The 18,078-nt window shown below is 43.0% G+C and overlaps 1 protein-coding gene across 2 annotated transcripts in view; it reads left to right on the forward strand.

Moving 5' to 3' along the window:
* The first annotated feature begins 263 nt into the window (after positions 1-263).
* LOC146274054 (plasma membrane calcium-transporting ATPase 1-like) overlaps positions 264-18,078 on the forward strand; it is a 101,822-nt gene continuing 84,007 nt past the window's right edge. For both annotated transcript variants that reach the window (XM_084704182.1, XM_084704183.1), the window contains exon 1: positions 264-1,019. The gene's annotated coding sequence lies outside the window, so the exon portion shown is untranslated. The remainder of the gene's footprint in view (positions 1,020-18,078) is intronic.

Here is an 18,078-nt window from a genome sequence, read left to right on the forward strand (position 1 = left end):
TACATATAGAGTATATTGTGTATCATTAGGTATGTCTAACTGCACATACAGTACCATATATATAATATAAATAAATACAGACTTATTCAGGTGGTCGATAACCGTTTACAGAACTGCATCATGTTTCTTGTCATCTTCAAATTTTTCACAACGATCCACCTTAACTGAATAATCCCGGGTTGGCCCCTCCTTCTCTCTCTCTCTCCGCGACAGCTTTCCAGCAACAGACTGGCGCTGTGTCCCTCTTTCGGTTTTCCAGCCACTGAAATCGGCGGAGCGACGCGCTCTCTTTCCGTAGTCCGGTCCAGGTCGCGTTTATCTGCACTTTCACGCGGATGTACGTGGACTGGAAACCCACTCACAATTTTAAACAAGAATACAAACAACCCTGCCGGTTAAATCAACAGGAATTGCTGTGCGTTCAGACAAACTGGAATCGTTACCTCCGGTGATAATGTCCTCCTCTGTTTGAGAGAGGGTTAACAATCGTTTTGGAGTGAAATCTTAAGGTTTGTTGCAGCCTACTTTTCTGGCCTGTAACATACCGAGAGAGTTGTTTAATAACTTGATTTCGGGAAACCGTGATCAAAACCGAAGGAATACCTTTCCAGTGTCGCGGTAATCATATTGAACTGATTTGTTGTCCTTGCCACAGTTGTCAAGTTGGAGTCTGAATGGGGCAGAAACCAGTCCGTTTAGCTTGAACTTCTTTAAATCCAGTTTGCACTCTTTCAAGAAAAGGCTAAATAATTTGTGACTGAGAGCATTTTATTTCAGTGGGACAACAGCATACCCCTCTGAGATTTGATTGGGAATTTCTTTTGGGTTTCTCGTCTCTGAAGTCAATTTTCATAGTCCAGCTGTGACCCAAGCGGAAGAAGAGAGCTACATTTCTGTCGGAGGGGGAAAGTGGATTTTAAGCGCTGAAGGACACAGTTTGGTGATCCGTTGACAGGGGTGAACACGGTCCTACCCTTACAGTCATACATTATCAGCGGAGCTGCGTGAATAGACTTCGGGTAAGGTCGAATCTTTCTTTTTGTCATATTCCACTTGGAGCATGAGACCATACAATGTTTTCCACAGGTGTGTGAATGAATGTTCTCCTGCGCGCGGGCATTTTAGGTCCGTTGTATGAACGCCGCATTGTTGCTGTATGGTAAATAGTCTTTACGATCATATATTTCAGTCAACGAGCAAGTCTTTTATTTTAATCAACAAGGAAATGTTAAGATGTCGGAAGCACTGTCTGTGTAGCAGTGTGCTTTTCCCATTTCCCCATGGCTAATGGCAAAACCGGGAATCATTTTGAAACCTGTAGGCTAACCTTACAGTCTATAAACATACTGTCTGTCAAAACACTTTGCTTCTAGTTTAATTAAGATATTTATTTTCTTAAGGAACCGTGCTGATTCGATGTACAAGTCGTGTGGAACGAATTGAGCAAATATGTCTGCGTAAAAGTAAAAATATTGCGCACCATTGACTAACTGCAAGGGGATATTGTACAGTATCGTTTGAGCGCGACAGTAGACTTTAGTGTCTGGCGTTGCCTTTTCTACTTTGACCGAGAGGTTCCTAGCAATTTAGATTCATGTCCACACCTCATGAAAGAATCGCCTCTCTTTCTTAGTCGACTATTTCAATCAACGATGGTGCCAAACTGCAGAGCAGTGCATTCGATTGTGTATAGCGGAACGATAAGAGATTCACTAGATTTAATTAAGAAGCGCTTGTTTCTCGCTGCGAAAAGTCAATCCTTCTTACGTCATCTCCAAGGATGGGCGTAATAAGCTCGCTGTTCTCCCCCCTCCTCCCCCTCCTTTTTCTAGGTGTGTCCTCGCGCTATTGCGTTGCGTCGGGGAAGGGAGACCCCGCAAAATTTGCTCATGACGATTTTTCAGATTCGGTGACCTCCAAACGAGGGCATCGTTTCACGATTGTTCTTGCCTTCATCACCAAGCGTCATGGGCCAAAGCTCTGATATTATCTAGAACTTGGATCACCCTGGGCGCAGAATCTGCACCGTGCTAACATAATTGCTTTTATTAACGCATCCTGTCGACAAAACCATTCCAGATCTGCAGGAAACTAAAAATACTATAGTTCTGAACACCCAGTTGCTACCCACCTGAACAGCAACAGGGAGTGGAAACGCAATAGTTTCTCCCAAAATCAGCATTATCTACCTTTTCATGAATCTTGGGTGGCCATAGTGTAAAGACCAGCTGGTCTGCATTCAGAACTGTGAGGGCATGACTTGCCACTGTCCTGTGTTATTGATTTAGTTGTGGAAGCATGTTTTATAAATAGATATAGAAATAGACATTTAGTAACACTTTGTAGCATGCTCCGTATCTTGTGCTCCTAAAAGCCACACCTGATATCTCTACCATGTACATGTCAGGAGTTCCACAGCTCAGAATGTTCTGGTTTTGTATCTAGAGCCCACAAAGATGATTTGCTGCACACAGACTTCTTGTATTTAGTTTGGGATACATGCATCTGTGCTGGTGAGGTGCTGACTGGTAGCATCCCGTTCTTGACATGGACAACAACTTGTATGGCCAGGGACCTCTGTGGAGTCAGCTAGTGTCCATGTCCAACACTGAAACAGACTCATGGCAAGGGTATGGTGTGTCTGCCTGGTAATTGTAGGTTTGCTGGTTTAAGTGCCCTGTCGGCCATTCCAACGCTGTGGCTGCTTGATACATAAACCATGTCACATGTCTCTCTCTGCCTCTCTCTCTCTCTCTCTCTCTCTCTCTCTCTCTCTCTCTCTCTCTCTCTCTCTCTCTCTCTCTCTCTCTGTCTCTCTCTCAATACTTCTCTCTCTTTCGATCCCTCTGTTCTTGTGCCTGACGACAGTCTTGGTGAGTGTGTTTGCCTTGATGTGTATGTGTGTTGGGGCCGGTTAGTGTGTTGTGTGTGTGTGTGTGAGTGAGATCTGAGGGTGGGTCTACATTCTCAGTCTGTGCATTGCTCCAGTGGGCTGTGGGAGTTTATAGTGCAAATCAAGCTGTGTTTACTCTGTTTAGCCTACCAGCATCTGCTCCCTCTAATTAAGAGACTCTCCCTGTCTGTGTGTGTTTGTCTCTGTGCGAGCCTGTGTATCTGACTGAATGATAACTAGTGGAATGCAGTGTTTCCTCTAGGATTTATTTTTGCAGTGGGGGCAGGTCTGTCCCCCACCGGCCAAGACAAGGTGCTAACCCTAACCCTATATTTCGGAGCAGGTTAATGTAATAATCAGAATCAGAATCAGAAATTGATTTATTCACCATGAAAGTTTGCACAGACAAGGAATTTACTTTGGCAGGAATGTGCATACAATAAACATATAGGAACCTAAATAGCTATTGTAATATTGCAAATATTTTCGTCCTATTTCCCCTAAATAAATTAAGTTAGCATACTTAAAAGACACCTTACAGTATGTTCTAAATGGCATAAATGCTGCCAATTAATAATTGACCTAACAATTTATTGTAAATGGTCAGTGGCCTGTAGGCTATAGCCTATCGATTAAGGGGCCACTCAGAAGCATGTACACTGTCTGCTTCATTTGATCTTGATAGGCAAAGCATTCTGTAGCAAATGATAACAATATACCCAGTTTTTAGTCATTAAAACTGCTTCAGCATAATAATGCACCTAAAATACAAACGTGAGCAAGGGCAGCAATCGCTATCGAATCAACAAACGTGCAATTTTGCTAGCAGGGGAAGAAGACAAACAACAAAATCATGAATTTAAATTTGCAAGAACTATAGACTAATACAATAACAGGCTTAAATGGACTGACAACATAAGTTATTCAACTTACAGTTCTCAAGGACGCACATGCGTAATCTCAACTGCAGTGTGAAACGCGTGTCTGTGCTATACTGCACTCTAACAATCACGGCTGATAGACGGCTTAACATTTTGTACACCCCTATTTCTGATACCGTGGCAGCAGAAAAATCAACATAGCGGAAACACTGGAATGTCTGTCGGAAGTTAGAAAGGGGTTCTTATGAAGGTATAACTGAGTTGAACTGGTTAAACTCACTCTAAAGTATAAATACCCCCCACCCTCGCAGTTGAAGCAAGTTGGAGTTGATTCTGATTCTGAAGAGTGTAGCAGGTTAAAGCAGTGTTAACAGATGTGGTCGTCGTGTTCGTAGGTCAGGGAACTCAAGTTTGAACCCTGAACTGGGCGAGATGGGGAAGCTGTTGAGCTACAGCTGTCTCAGTGTGGTGGGACCAGGGTTCATCTGGACGACCTCTGGTGATCCCCGGGGTTCAGCTGTCTGCAAGGTGTTGTCTTGGAAGACCATAGAATCGACATAACCAATGCCAATGAGGTGTTTATGTAAGGTGGCCATTGCTTTCATACCTCACAGTGTGGGCAAGATGGGGAGGTAGCCACACTTATGGGCGACCCAAATATACCATTGTCATGTGCTAAATAGTAGTTCTCATGAATGTGTGCATGTTTGTAATTTGAAAAATATTGAAAAAAGATGGCTTGCTTTTGGCATCAACTATAGAGTTGGGATTCAGCCAGGGGGTTGATCTGGGACCGATCTTCTTCTTGGGATTTGCATCTGGATTCTGCCACCTGAGCTGTCTGTCTCTGACTAACTGTCTTGCTGCTCTTGAAGGCTCTGCTGTCTGCCCACATATCCACATCCACACTCACACTAATACCAACATTAATTTCTAGTCATCACTCAGTTCCTGAAGAATTTCCAGTCTCCACATTTCACTTTGTGAGTGCCTCTCCTCAGTACTCATCTGCAGTAGGGCTGCAACAACAAATCGATCAAATTTGATTATTAAAAGAGTTGGCAACGGATTTAATTATCGATTCGTTGTGTCGCGTGACTATTATGCCACTCAATAAGTCGCAGAGATGTTTGAGTATTAAAAACTTTGAGTTGAGCGCAGAGCAGAGATAAAAGAAAGACCATCAGAGAGACCCGTAATGTTCTGACATGGCGGAGGCAGGGAAATCAGTACGAACTAAATTCTCCAGCATTTCACACTAAACTAGATAGGGTACAATTTCTGGGGAAATTGTAAGATACGCTCCTGTATTTGTGGTGGGAAAATAATAATAATAAATATATATGAGAGAGAACAATGGTTGTGCTCGCCAAAGGCTTCAGCCCAATCTTTATCCTATGAATCGAAAAAAAAAAAAACGGATTAATCGTTTAATAAAATAATTGTAGTTGCAGCTCTAATCTGCTGACAGGGCAGGGTCGGACTGGGTGGGGCTTCAAGACCAGATTAGGTGTGCTTGAATGATCAAAGAGAGAGACAGATACAAAGAGAGATGCAAAGAGATTGAGAGACAGAGAAAGAGAGTGTAACTGAGAGTGTGCCAGAGAGAAAGAGAGAGAGACAGAGTGAAGTAGGGAATCCTCACAGCAGGATTACTCAACATACTTTCTCCTCCCCTCCTCTCCTCCTTAAATGCAGGGAGAGATCTCACCCACTAAGGCTTACCCCCCTCCCTTAAAACCAAGTGGCCTTTTAGCACCCCATCCACACCTTTGTTTCTGAGAGGGCTCGATGCACACACACACACACACACACACAAACAAATGCAGCTTTAATCTTGCATGGCCGAATGAGTTTGCTTTGAGCTGTGCTGAACTTGAGAGCCGATAGCAGCCTCTGGAGTTGGAAGGACAGGATCTACTGCCCCTGGAGAGGATCTACTGCCCCTGGAGAGGATCTACTGTCCCTGGAGAAGAAGAGCTTATACCCTGTGATGGAGTTTTTCCTCTCCTGTCCTCTGTTCTCTTTCCTTTTTTTCTTTTGGTCTCTTCTCAAGAGCCTCACTCCAGAGGAGGGCAGGGAGAGGATAGTCTTTCAGCAGCTGTGGCATCCCTCTCAGTCTTTGCGTGTGTGTGCGTGTGCATGCGCGCAAGCTTGTGTGATGAAGAGAAAGTGCGTTTATCATTTAAGTTTTGGTGTCTTTGTGAGGTGTTGGAGAGTGCAGCTTTGAGTGATGTGCTATAGTAAGCTGATGACAGCTCTTTGTGTGTGTGTGTGTCTGTAGCAGTGTGAGGCTGTGCTGGATTTGTTGTGAAGTTATTAATGGAGAGAGGGAGTGAAGACTCCCCTGAGAGGTTGAGTCTGGCATTGTGGGATGGTGGAGTGTTGACAAGATCTGATGGCGACAATATACTGTGCGTGTGTGTGTATCTGTGTGCGTGCATGTGTCTGTGCGTGTGTGTGCAGACTAATCACATTAAGCTCCAGCTTGTTAGCACACACATCACAAGTGTTGACAGTCTCTCTCTCACACACACACATTTACTGCATGAGATTGTAATACAGTAAGTACAGTACTCACTCACACACACACACACACACACACACACACACACACACACACACACACACAGTGTACACAGACACACAATGATGAGGTCATCTATAGTACCAAATAGTAATGTGACTTGGAACGAAGCAGGTAGGCATATTAGTGTGTGTGTGTGTGTGCTTGCACGTGTGTGCATTTTAAAGAGAAAAGAAAAATGCAGTTGGGATACTACTCTGTCCTTGCACAATTCAGTTTTTACAATTCAGTATTATTATTATTGTGATGTTACTGATATCCTATGATGGTAATAGTGTTACAACTCCATCTACAACTCCTATGTGAGATGATTGTAGCCTCACCATGGTTACAGAACAGTGATGGGGAGTTTGTGGTTTGCTGCCACTGTAAGAGGAAGAGAGTGATAGAGACCAGATTCAGCTTGGTGTCTCTGTTAACGGCAGATCAGGAAAACACTGGGGTGGGGGAGGGGGGGAGGGAGGGACCAATAACAATGGTCAACACTTACAGTTACCAGGGAGTCACTGACAAACACGTCTACCATGCGGTCCCCTTCCTGTTCCCCAACCCTTTAGTCTGAGGCTTTCTCCTTCCTGTCACATGGTTCACACGTCTGGCTGGGTGGACTAGTGGGGTCTGCTTTTTGTTGTGTGTTTCCATGGTTGTGTGTGTGATTTGTTGGGAGCATGGGGTGGAGGATCAAAACACGTCCCTGGGCCAAGAGGGAACTCTCTGGCTCCCTGCCGGCCTCCCCACACACTTCCTCCCTCTCTCTCTCTCTCTCTCTCTCTCTCTCTCTCTCTCTCTCTCTCTCTCTCTCTCTCTCTCTCTCTCTCTCTCTCTCTCTCTCTCTCTCTCTCTCTCTCTCTCTCTCTCTCTCTCTCTCTCTCTCTCTCTCTCTCTCTCTCTCTCTCTCTCTCTCTCTCTCTCTCTCTCTCTCTCTCTCTCTCTCTCTCTCTCTCTCTCTCTCTCTCTCTCTCTCTCTCTCTCTCTCTCTCTCTCTCTCTCTCTCTCTCTCTCTCTCTCTTTTTTCCCACTCTCTTTGTCTCTCTTACAGTGTTTTTGTACCACACCCCTTATTCTCTCTCTTAGAGTGTCTATGTATGTAATGTACGAACACACAAGCATAGTTACATAGCATTGAGCAGCTGTAATGTTGTATTTGAGTTGAGAAACCGGGTGGGGCAGTCTGAGTATGGTTATAGAAGACAGTTTGGCAGAGCAATTCAGAATTCCCTCTGTTTACTGGACACACACACACACACACAATAAAGAAAAACACACAAAAAACAAGCTACACCCCGCCGTACACCGTTCTGCATATCATCAGTTCTGGTGGATAAGCAGAATGTCAGTGTCATACACACACCACACGTCACAAGCCTGATTGTGTGTGTGTGTGGCGGGGGTGTGGCGTGGGGGACAGTTGCTTAACTTTTTCCACAAGGTCTAGAACAACGACTGACCCAACCCTGCTAGAACAGTAGATAAGATGGTCCTAACATGCCATCTGCGGCTATGAGCACTTCAACTAGACACACCAAGCTTGTTTTTACCAAAGGTGCTAGACCAAGTGTGACACTGACAGACTTTCTCTTTGCCAAACCTTAAGCCTCAGTCACCAATTACATTGCTATTCCTATATTTTTCATGACTCAAAACCAACGTTAAACCCAAACAGTTTTTGTCCAACCATCTTATGAAATAAGCATAAGCTTATAAATAATCATTTCGAGCATCTGTCTCTTTCTCTCTCTACTTACACAAAATCACAATGACCTCAACCGTCCAATGCCAGTGTTCAGATCATAACTTTGGTTACAAAGTTCAGAAACACACAAGGCCTTCACACAGACGCCCATGTTGCAGTCACGAGAAGTAGGGAGGGAGGGAGGGGAACGGAAAAGCACATGAGCTGTGTGTGTATTTTAACACACAAAGAACTTGTTTTACGTTTTCTGATTGAAATGCTGCATGGAAACTTGTGTGTGTATCTGCTTGCGTAACACCACAAGCCTATCAGACAAACAGGACCACATTGTGTGAGCTCACATTCTTCTTCTGGTTCCCCAGACAGCTGATGGTTTCCATACCTCTGGTGTCGTTCTGCTGAGTCCCAGGCTGAGTGTGGCACGACTGCCAGGGCCACTCAGGCCGGGACAGCAGGTCTTGTGTTCAAATCCAACCAAGTTAGAGCAAATACCATTTAGTGTTAGCCCATTTAGTACGTCCCCAGAAGAGGGGAGAGGTTCTCCACTCCTCAACAAGGCATGGATAGACAGACCGGTTCTTGTCTGTGTGTCAGTGTCTTGTGACCGAGAGGAAAGTAAATACAATACCAATGCAATTTTATGCTGAAGGGTTGTTCTTTTTCTGTAAGTGTTTCCTCTGTCCATAACTTGGAATGAGTCATTTTTAGCTATATTTGGTATTTTAATCTAAACGCAGTCCAAAAAAGTGTTTGTTTTCGCTCATTACGAGTTTAAGCGGCATTTAACCGAGGAACTTTGTCAGTCCGCATCCTGTTGCGATTAGAAATCTACTGCAGTCTCCCAATCCGTCATTTAAACGACACTGGGTGATGGGGACTTTTCTACTTCCCAATTACACCTCCACCTTATGGACTGGGTTGGCATCAACACCATGTCACTATGACAGAGATCACAGGGGCTTTTCTCTCTGGGGTTTTTCTGGTGTTAAATGTTGTGGTCCATATCTGGCTGGTGTTATGTTAGTATTGTATGTTGTGGTCCATATCAGAATCAAAATTTGGTTTATCCGCCATGTATGTTACACAAACATGGAATTTAGTGTGCCAGGGAGGTGCAAAACACTAAACATATACGAATCTTAAATTAAGTGAAAGTACAAAAGTTTAACTATTACTAAGAACCAAACAATCTAAAAATACAACAATTTTAATATAAAATAAAATACATATAAAAACAAGAATAAGAATGAGCAGCATGAGTGGTCAACATCGATCATAATATCTGGCTGGTGTTGTGTTAGTATTGTATGTTGTGGTCCATATCTGGCTGGTGTTGTGTTAGTATTGTATGTCTGTGAGCTACATAGAGAGTCTGTGACAGCAGACAGAAGTGCAGAGCACCTCCTGTCAGCGAGGAAGGAACTGGAGGTTGACTTGCTGGGGTTGGCTGCGATCATGGTGACCTTTGACCTGCTTTAGGGTCATATTTGGGATTAACTCTCTGTATAGCTGAGTCCAGCAGTCATCATATGGTCACAGCTGGGGAACTGTGCATAGACACACACACATTACTGCTCAATCTGTGTGCTTCGGGGGAAGAAATAGAGGCTGTCTGTAGAAATGTCTCTCCTGTTGACGCTCCATAAGCACCTTTCTAACTACCCTGGCTACTGATTCATTTTCACCCCACCCACACACATAGACACACTTGTCCCCTGTTGGAAAACTGCATGTCAGGTATAACAGTAGTATAACTGTTTATGTTAAACTCTGTAATTTTTTTCTGTTCAAATTCAGAAATGTGATGCTACATCCCAAAGGTAATACAAATACAGCAAGCTGTCCTTCTTTAGGTGTTGCTAATTCAGTTATGGTTAAAAAGAAGTCGCCATCACACCTTATCTGTCAATGCTGTCCATAATGCAACTCTTTTTTCTTTTTTTGCGTGTCAGTGTGTCGGTGAGCTAAAGAAAGAAGATTTGTGAGAGGGCTGACACAGCGGGAATGTGACTTCCCTGTTCTGGAGCCTCTGTGTTTTCTAATCATGTCAGTGATACAAGATGTTACATTTTTGTAACATCAGGGTTGGGCCACAGATGCTGAATCAAGCATATGAAGAACTTGAAAACGAGCTTTTCTTTCTCTTGCTGTCTATCACTGCTTGACTTCTTTCTCGGCTCTCTCTGTAACTGATGTTCTGTCTTGAGCTGGACTGAAGACGAGATAACTTTGAGCTGTTCACACTGTAACTGCCTCTGCCTGGCTCCCTTTACAACAGTGTCATCCGTGCCTTTCATACAATCATTGATTCAGGCTCGGTGTGGATTCCCAGGTGTGTGGACTCACCGCTAATCAATGACACTAATGAGCAATGAAGATCTGTGTGTGTGTGTGTGTGTACATTACATCATGGCCCTCTCAAACTATTACTCCATGCAACGATGATAAATTGGGATGCAGGGCACAAGGAACAGATTGTAGTTAAGGAAGCGAGGGCCTGGGAATTGAATATCAGAGGAGAGTAATGACTCTCAGGTTGCACTGTGTTCTCAGGTGTCAGGGTTTTACCCAGCATCCCTCACTCTTCAGCAGAAGTGCAACCTGTTATACTATCTGGTTTTGTTCAGTTGCTTTTAAGAGTGAAAGGAGACTGTAGCTAAGGTGATATATAGCAAGGGGGTTGATAGGAAAAAAAGAAGTGAGAGAGGACCTTGAAAGTTCTGCTGAGCCCGTCTAATTAAAAGATTAGCATATCCTCCCTGCTGGCCTAGAGCATTTACGCATATGGCCAATTCATGTCACAATTAGGAAGAACAAGGAGCCCCCAGTGCTGTCTATTGCAGCCATCTCCACAAGCTCCACATAGCAGGGCCATGTTAGCATAGCCAAGCCATGGCTACAATCTGTAGCATCAGTCATAAGGCTTCAGTCTCTTTACCCTGTTGCCTTCTGGCAGGCGTTACCGCAGCATCCGGTCGCGCACACGCAGACTGGACAACAGTTTCTACCCAAGGGCCATCAGGCTTCTGAATGGACACTGATATGGACATTGATTACTGCACACTAGTCACTTATACACTGTCACCTTCAGCTACTGGTTGCACTATCAGTAACTTTGCACTACTGTACCTCGCCACCAGGCTCCTGTATGGTCATTGACATAGTCACTGATCTGCAAATTTGCACTATTGTACTGTACTCCACTTAGGTTAGAATAGGTTATAGGGTTGAAACAGGTTTTTTGTGCATTTAGGGTTAGTATAGTGTACTATTTATTGTTATCTGTAATTTAGGAAGTTTTAGTATTAGGGTTAGTAAAGTTGATATTTATTGCTTATACTTATATGTTATGTTTTGCCAGGTGCTTGCGTAGTCTTGTCTTAAGAATTTCACTGCCCAGTCTAACCTTGTGTTGTTCTGTGTACCTGACAAATAAAAGTCTTGAACTTGATAAGGGTTTTGGCACCAACTAGCATAGCATAGGTCAGAAAGTGTTTCACCGTTCACTAGTTAGCATAGCATCAGTCTTACTCCCAGCACGGTCTCGAGCTACCTGAGGTTGCATCTTAGTGTAAGCAGACCTAAATTACCTGAAGTCTATATTATGAAGAAGTACTACAAATGTACAATAGATTCATTAGTACTGTTGTAATACATTTTTTTTTACCTTTTCTTTTTGTTATGCATACAGCATGCAATGTATACAATATTTTATGCATCCCTAGTAAATAGTCACTCCATATCCTCAGAGTCAGTAAAGATGGGGATCAACATTACCACCATCTAAAACCTCTACATCCAGGGTTTCCCACAGCACTTCAGTTAAGGCCTAAGCAACACACGCCTGCCGCCTTAACAAAAAAGAAGTAGCAATATCCGCCGTTGTCTTGTTCTCCCTTCCATTCCAAACTGTGACCAACGCCAGTCTCCCTTCTCTGCAGAACGCATCAGTCTATCGCACAAACTAGCCCCCCCCCCCCCCCCCGGTCCCCAGTACGGCAAACCCCACCCTACCACCTTAACTAACACATTTTCGGCGGGAAATCCTGATATCCGTTGGTCTCAAAACTAAGCAAACTCCTCCACATGTCTAGATCCAGCCTGGGGGAGGTCAGCTGGCAGCCCCCCAGCCAGGGGCCCCTCTACTCAGGGCTGAATCAAAGCTTGTCTGCCATTCCCCTTTGAGCCCTCTGGTTCTCATTAGCAGCTGCTAATTGGGAGGGTCCTATAGAGCACAGATGCCTGTGGTCTTCAAAGGAACTTCCCTTCAAAGGGGCCACAGGTGAGGCTGCCTGGATGGTGACCTTAATAAGTAGAGAACCAGAGACGACTCATCAATACAAATACAGTTATTTTGAATGTGACTCCGGAGGACGTTTATCCACTTCCTGGCTGATAGGAGATCCATGTTAAACGGTAGTAAACGTTTTTTTTTTTTTACTGTAGTAAACTCTCTGGTGGGTCTCGAAAAGGGGGTTGCGGACATGTTATTCAGCTCCGTCAAAAAGTCTAAGTTACCAAACTTCCGATGCTACCCTTTTATTTTAAAAGGTGCATAGGCTCACACCGTGCCACCTCCATTCTAGAACACAAATGATTACTGCACAAATTGCTTTGTGAAATAAATTCAGTTCGGAAAGAAATATATATATTTTTTTCTGGGTTGTAACGATACACTCGCTCACGATTTGATACGTATCACAATACTGGGTGTACGATACAATACATATCACAATATTTTGAACAAAATGTTTAATGAAACAAATTCAATTAACAGATTTTTTCCAAAACATTACACATTTGCAACAATTTTCTTTGTTGTACATACAATTTAGTTCAATCAGTTCAAGTGATTTCTGTGTATGCAATGAATGCACGCATGACGCAGGTGCAGAGTAGGTCACACGCTGGTAGCTCAACCAATAAGATCAGATGGACGTCATATTGTACAAATATTGCCATAACTCTACGATACATATTGTAAAAAAAATGTATTGTGATATTTTGTTCCATGATATATTGTTAAACCCGTAATATTTTTGGGTTGTGACTTGACTGACTGACCCAGACTTGACTGACCCAGTACAAATGTGGGTCCTGAGGTTTGACCAGTTGAGAACCACTGCTCTAGACCCTCTGGTGGTTGTCCCTCTGGTGCCAGCTAGGGATGGGCGATATGGCCTAAAATCCATATTGCAATATACATTGCAGCCTCTTGCGATAACGATATATATCACAATATATAAATTATAATAGAACAATTTCAGAACAGATTACATAGACCTTAAGGAAAGCCAAACTGCTAAATATATTTATTTTTTAAAGAAATAAACATACGTAGTTTTGAGAACATTTATTGTGCAAAACTGTAATTATACAACATAATGTTGTAGATAAATACAATTCAAGTACACTAGCTGCAGAGACTAAAAAGCTTAAAGTATTGAGTTTTTTTTGTACAGGGACATTCCCCCGAGGCAAGTAGGGTGAAGTGCCTTGCCCAAGGGCACAACGTCATTTGGCATGGCTGGCAATCAAACTAGCAACCTTCAGATTACTAGCCCGATTGTTACCTAACAGCTCAGCCATCTGGCTCCCACCTCAGCCACCTGACTCCCACAAAGAACATATAAAAAACATTTAGGCATGGCTATTTTAAATAAAGAAAATTCTTCCAAGGGTAGTGCACAGATACTTCAAATGAAAACATAATAAATTGCCAAAGGAAAGCACAATCAATTTTTGAAATAAACCTTTTTTGCGGAGCTCAGCATACCATTTTGGCATCCCTGTTTCTGTGAAGTATTTGCGGCTTGGCACCCTGTATCGTGGATCAATAGCTCTGATCATGGCTTTAAAGCCATGTGTCTCTACCGTTTGAAAAGGGAACATGTCGTTACACAAGTAAACAATTATGGCCCTGGTAATTTCAATCCATCGCGGGCTCTTCCTACTGTAAGGATTACTTTTGAAAATGACTGTTGGATGGAGATCTGGATCAGTTCCTGTTCTTTCTGTCCTGCGTTCTTCAAACTGGATTTTGGGGTTGGCCACATTGCCTGGTAATGCTGGTATTCAGTGACATGTTTCGTTTTGAGGTTGTAGAACAGATTAGTCGTGTTTACCCCTCTTAGTCTCAACTGTTGCCTCACACACTCTGGTCTAGTATAGTTTGCTGCTGCTCGTCGGACGGCTTAAATCCGAATCAAGTCCAAATAATGGATGTTGCGCCGGTCTTTTTCACCAGCTCCTCCATTTCGCTTTCAGCCATGGATACTCAACATGAGGAATACGATGATGCGTTGCAGCTCGTAGCAGCTCGTAGCTCTACATTTTGCGGGTAGATTGCGTCATCAACATGCATTATCACGATAGAGATTTTAATTCTATTGCTGAAATATTGGCTGAAATCGTATGCCAATTTTGTATCATTTGCATATCGTTTATATCGGCCCATTTCTAGTGTCAGCTGACCTCCCCCAGGCTGGATCTAGACAGGTGGAGGAGTTGGCTTAGTTTTGAGACCAATGGATATAGAGAAGGTTTTAGATGGTGGTAATATTGATCCCCATCTTTACTGACTAACTCTGAGGATATGTAGTGACTTTATTTAGCAGGGATGCATAATTAATCGACGATCGATTAATTGATCATAAAGAATTTCGTCGATGACGTTCTTTTTTCATAGATGAAACTAATGCGTGTTCTGTTGCGTAGTGTGAGTCTTGAAGGAATGCAATTGGATTTTGCTATGTGGCAGCAATTAAACATTTTACCACAAAAAGGCAATGTTTGGAGAAAAAGCCACAGGCCTATTCAGTTACCTGTGAGTTTCCATGTATTTTAAAAATTAACATGAAGAGGTCACGGCGAAGTGTAGAGTATTACCATTTTGACTTAAAATGACTTTGTTCACAGCCAACACTGCAAAGCTGAGTATAAATACAACTCCTCTACGACTCAAATGATGTACCAATTGAAGAACGTAGCCTACATCCGACCCTGGTTAGTGGCGGTGCATCCTGCTCTCTGTGTTAGCACAGAGGAGCTGCGATGCACAACGAGCACAGAAAATTGTGAAGGTTTTTATGAAGCTTTGTTAATTAGCCGGAAAAACAACGAGGGTCAGTTGTGTTTGAGCACCGGCTTCTGCTAGGAGTACAGAAATAGTTGTTCTTCTTGTAATACAGATTTCAAACACAGTGTGGGTTTTTTTCACTGCATTTTAATATAGCCTATAAATAAAGAATTTTAATATAAAAATGTTAATGGTGTTAATGAAAATCGATCATTAATTCTCCTGACGATCGATTAAAACAATTTAATTGACTGCCCAACCCTAAAATATTGTATACATTGCATGTCGTACGTATAACAATGAGAAAAGGTAAAAAATGGCTGTATAGTACAACAGTACTAATTAATCAATAGTACATTTGAAGTACTTCTTCATAATATAGACTGTGCTAGACCCTCTGGTAGACAATCGGTCTAAACTCACAACCCACTTTTGTCCTTGGTCATTAAGTCACAACCCGGGTCACGACCAGTTGCACCTAAGATAAACATAAAACACTCTTTAGATTCAGGGGTGTCAAACATACGGCCCACCAGGGCGTCCAGCTCGGCCTCTCAGATGTCTTTGCTAAGTTTGAAAATTACAGAAAGACATTAATCGTATTTCTATAAAAATAACTGCTATTTCAAATCCAAATGTCTATTAAGAATATGCGGGTTTATGATTAGAAACATTTAGTAATTTTTTTAATTGATCCAGTAATTGCTTAAAAACCTGTGTAAATGTGATGTCTGCTCCGGAGGCAGAAGCGCTCATTGCCCCAGGCAGCAGCGCTCGCTGCTCGCTTTGTGACGCATTTGACGTCAGACGTCACAAAGCGAGGGAATCAGCAGAGGAGAGCCCAGGCAGATAAACAGTGGGCTGATGTCTGAGTTTTGGGTCTTTATGTTTCTACTTTATTGTAGTTTATTGTTGTTTATTATCATCAAAAACCTTCACCAATGAGTTAAACATAAAAAAATAGTCGTTATGTATGCGCTATTGCGCTATTATGCTATGATTTTACTGGTGTGGCCCACTTGAGATCAAGTATGTGGCCCCTTACCTAAAATTAGTTTGACACCCCTGCTTTAGATGGCTTAGAAAGCTAAGGGTGGACACACACACCGGAATGGATGTAATGTACATTAGTTGTTAATCAGTCCAGACTACCTTGGGAGTTACTCATTTGATGAAAGATAATGCTTCCCATAGTACTTACGTTAAATGTATTCAACCAAAATGACATTACATAGAAACCTCATGATTTGTTTACATTTCTTTAAACAGTGTGCAGTTTCCTTCTCTCTCTCCCCCTGCACCGTTTCTGTTTCTGTCTCATTCCATGTGCCCCCTTCTGAATCCTACTACTCCTGCCCCCCCCCCCCCCCTCGTTCATTCTCATTGTGAGTATCATTTAGTGCAGCATTAGACAGTATCATTTAGTGCAGCATTAGACAGTATCATTTAGTGCAGCATTAGACAGTATCATTTAGTGCAGCATTAGACAGCATGGAATGATTACTGAATGGAGGCAGGGCCCACATACCTCTGGGATGGTCTGATAGGGTAGTGGGGAAACACACACACACAGGCCTGTCTTTTCTACTCCAAGATAGGGAGTGAGCAAGGAAGCAAAGGAGGGTGGGAGGGAGGGAGCGACTAAACGAACAAGGACCTAAAGAGTTTGGAGTGGAAGGGAGAGAGGGAAGGTGGAGCTTTTGGTAAGAGAGAATCCAGCAAAATATTTTCACTGTAGCCTCTCGTACAAGCATGTAGATGCGCGTGACACACTTCAGTACAATTTACATCCTCATAACACACTAATAGTTACTACAAGAAATGCACTGGCCTGCATCCAATCAGAATGAGTTGAGAAAAAAAGCACCACAGCCGAGGAATGCCAGGAATGAGAATTCTCCATTACACCCTTGTTGTGTGTGTGTGTGTGTGTTGTGTGTGTGTGTGTGCCCCTCCTTTATACCCGCCTTCCAAAACTTGTGCCGCAACATTCCAGAACACACACACAGGATTCATAGTTCCAGACCGTCTCATGCTGAAAGAACACCCCAAAATACCAGAATACTGATGAATTCCACAACTGTGCTCGTTGACACACCAGACAGTACTTCACTTCCTTGTTCCTTCTCCACGGCGACTCCGTAACGACCTTTGTTTCATTTGAGGAAGTGAATACAAACCACTCTGACATTTTCCATCAGCGTGACGGTTGGGTAACAGTATGCAGATGGAGAATAAGCCAGGGCTTGAAAGGACAACATACACCCAACATGGAGGCGTATTCCTGTGTTGCATCAGGAGGGGCAGGTTCTGGCAGCTCTGGTGCTGCCTAAAATCTTCAGATGTTTGCCTTGTAAACAGACCATATATAGAAACATAGAGGTTACCTTGTAAACAGGTCACATATAGAAACATAGAAGTTACCTTGTTAAACAGGCCACATATATATACATAAAGGTTACCTTGTAAACAGGACACATACAAACATAAAGGTTACCGGGGAAGGTGTGTCTGGACTCTGGGTTTGAGGGTGGAGTGTTACACTGTGGAGCTGCGTTCATGGGTGTGCCACCACTCCCACCAGACCGGGAAGGTCACCCACTTTGGTGTCACATGTTGATAGGCTACTGAGCTTTACTACATCTGTGCTCTGATTGGGCACACGGACCCGACAAACCATAAAATCTGAACTTTTGAGAACTGGATTACTGACCCTATAATACTCGGCATGGTTTGTAAATCTCGGCTGTAGTTAGTGCAGGCTGGGAGGTGCTAATGTCAGTGTGATCAGAGAAACCAAAATCTATTACATATTTAACTGCTACGAGGACAGATGTGTAAAATAGATTCATTTCTCTGTATTGATTTGATTTGTTTTAATTGCTCGTGTGCGTTGGTGCACGCGTACGTTTTGCACTCTCGCTCTTATGCCTCTAGTTCTGTAAG

The sequence above is a fragment of the Hypomesus nipponensis genome, chromosome 9, assembly GCF_054491055.1.
Source record: "Hypomesus nipponensis isolate SF chromosome 9, ASM5449105v1, whole genome shotgun sequence".
Classification (NCBI taxonomy): domain Eukaryota; kingdom Metazoa; phylum Chordata; class Actinopteri; order Osmeriformes; family Osmeridae; genus Hypomesus; species Hypomesus nipponensis.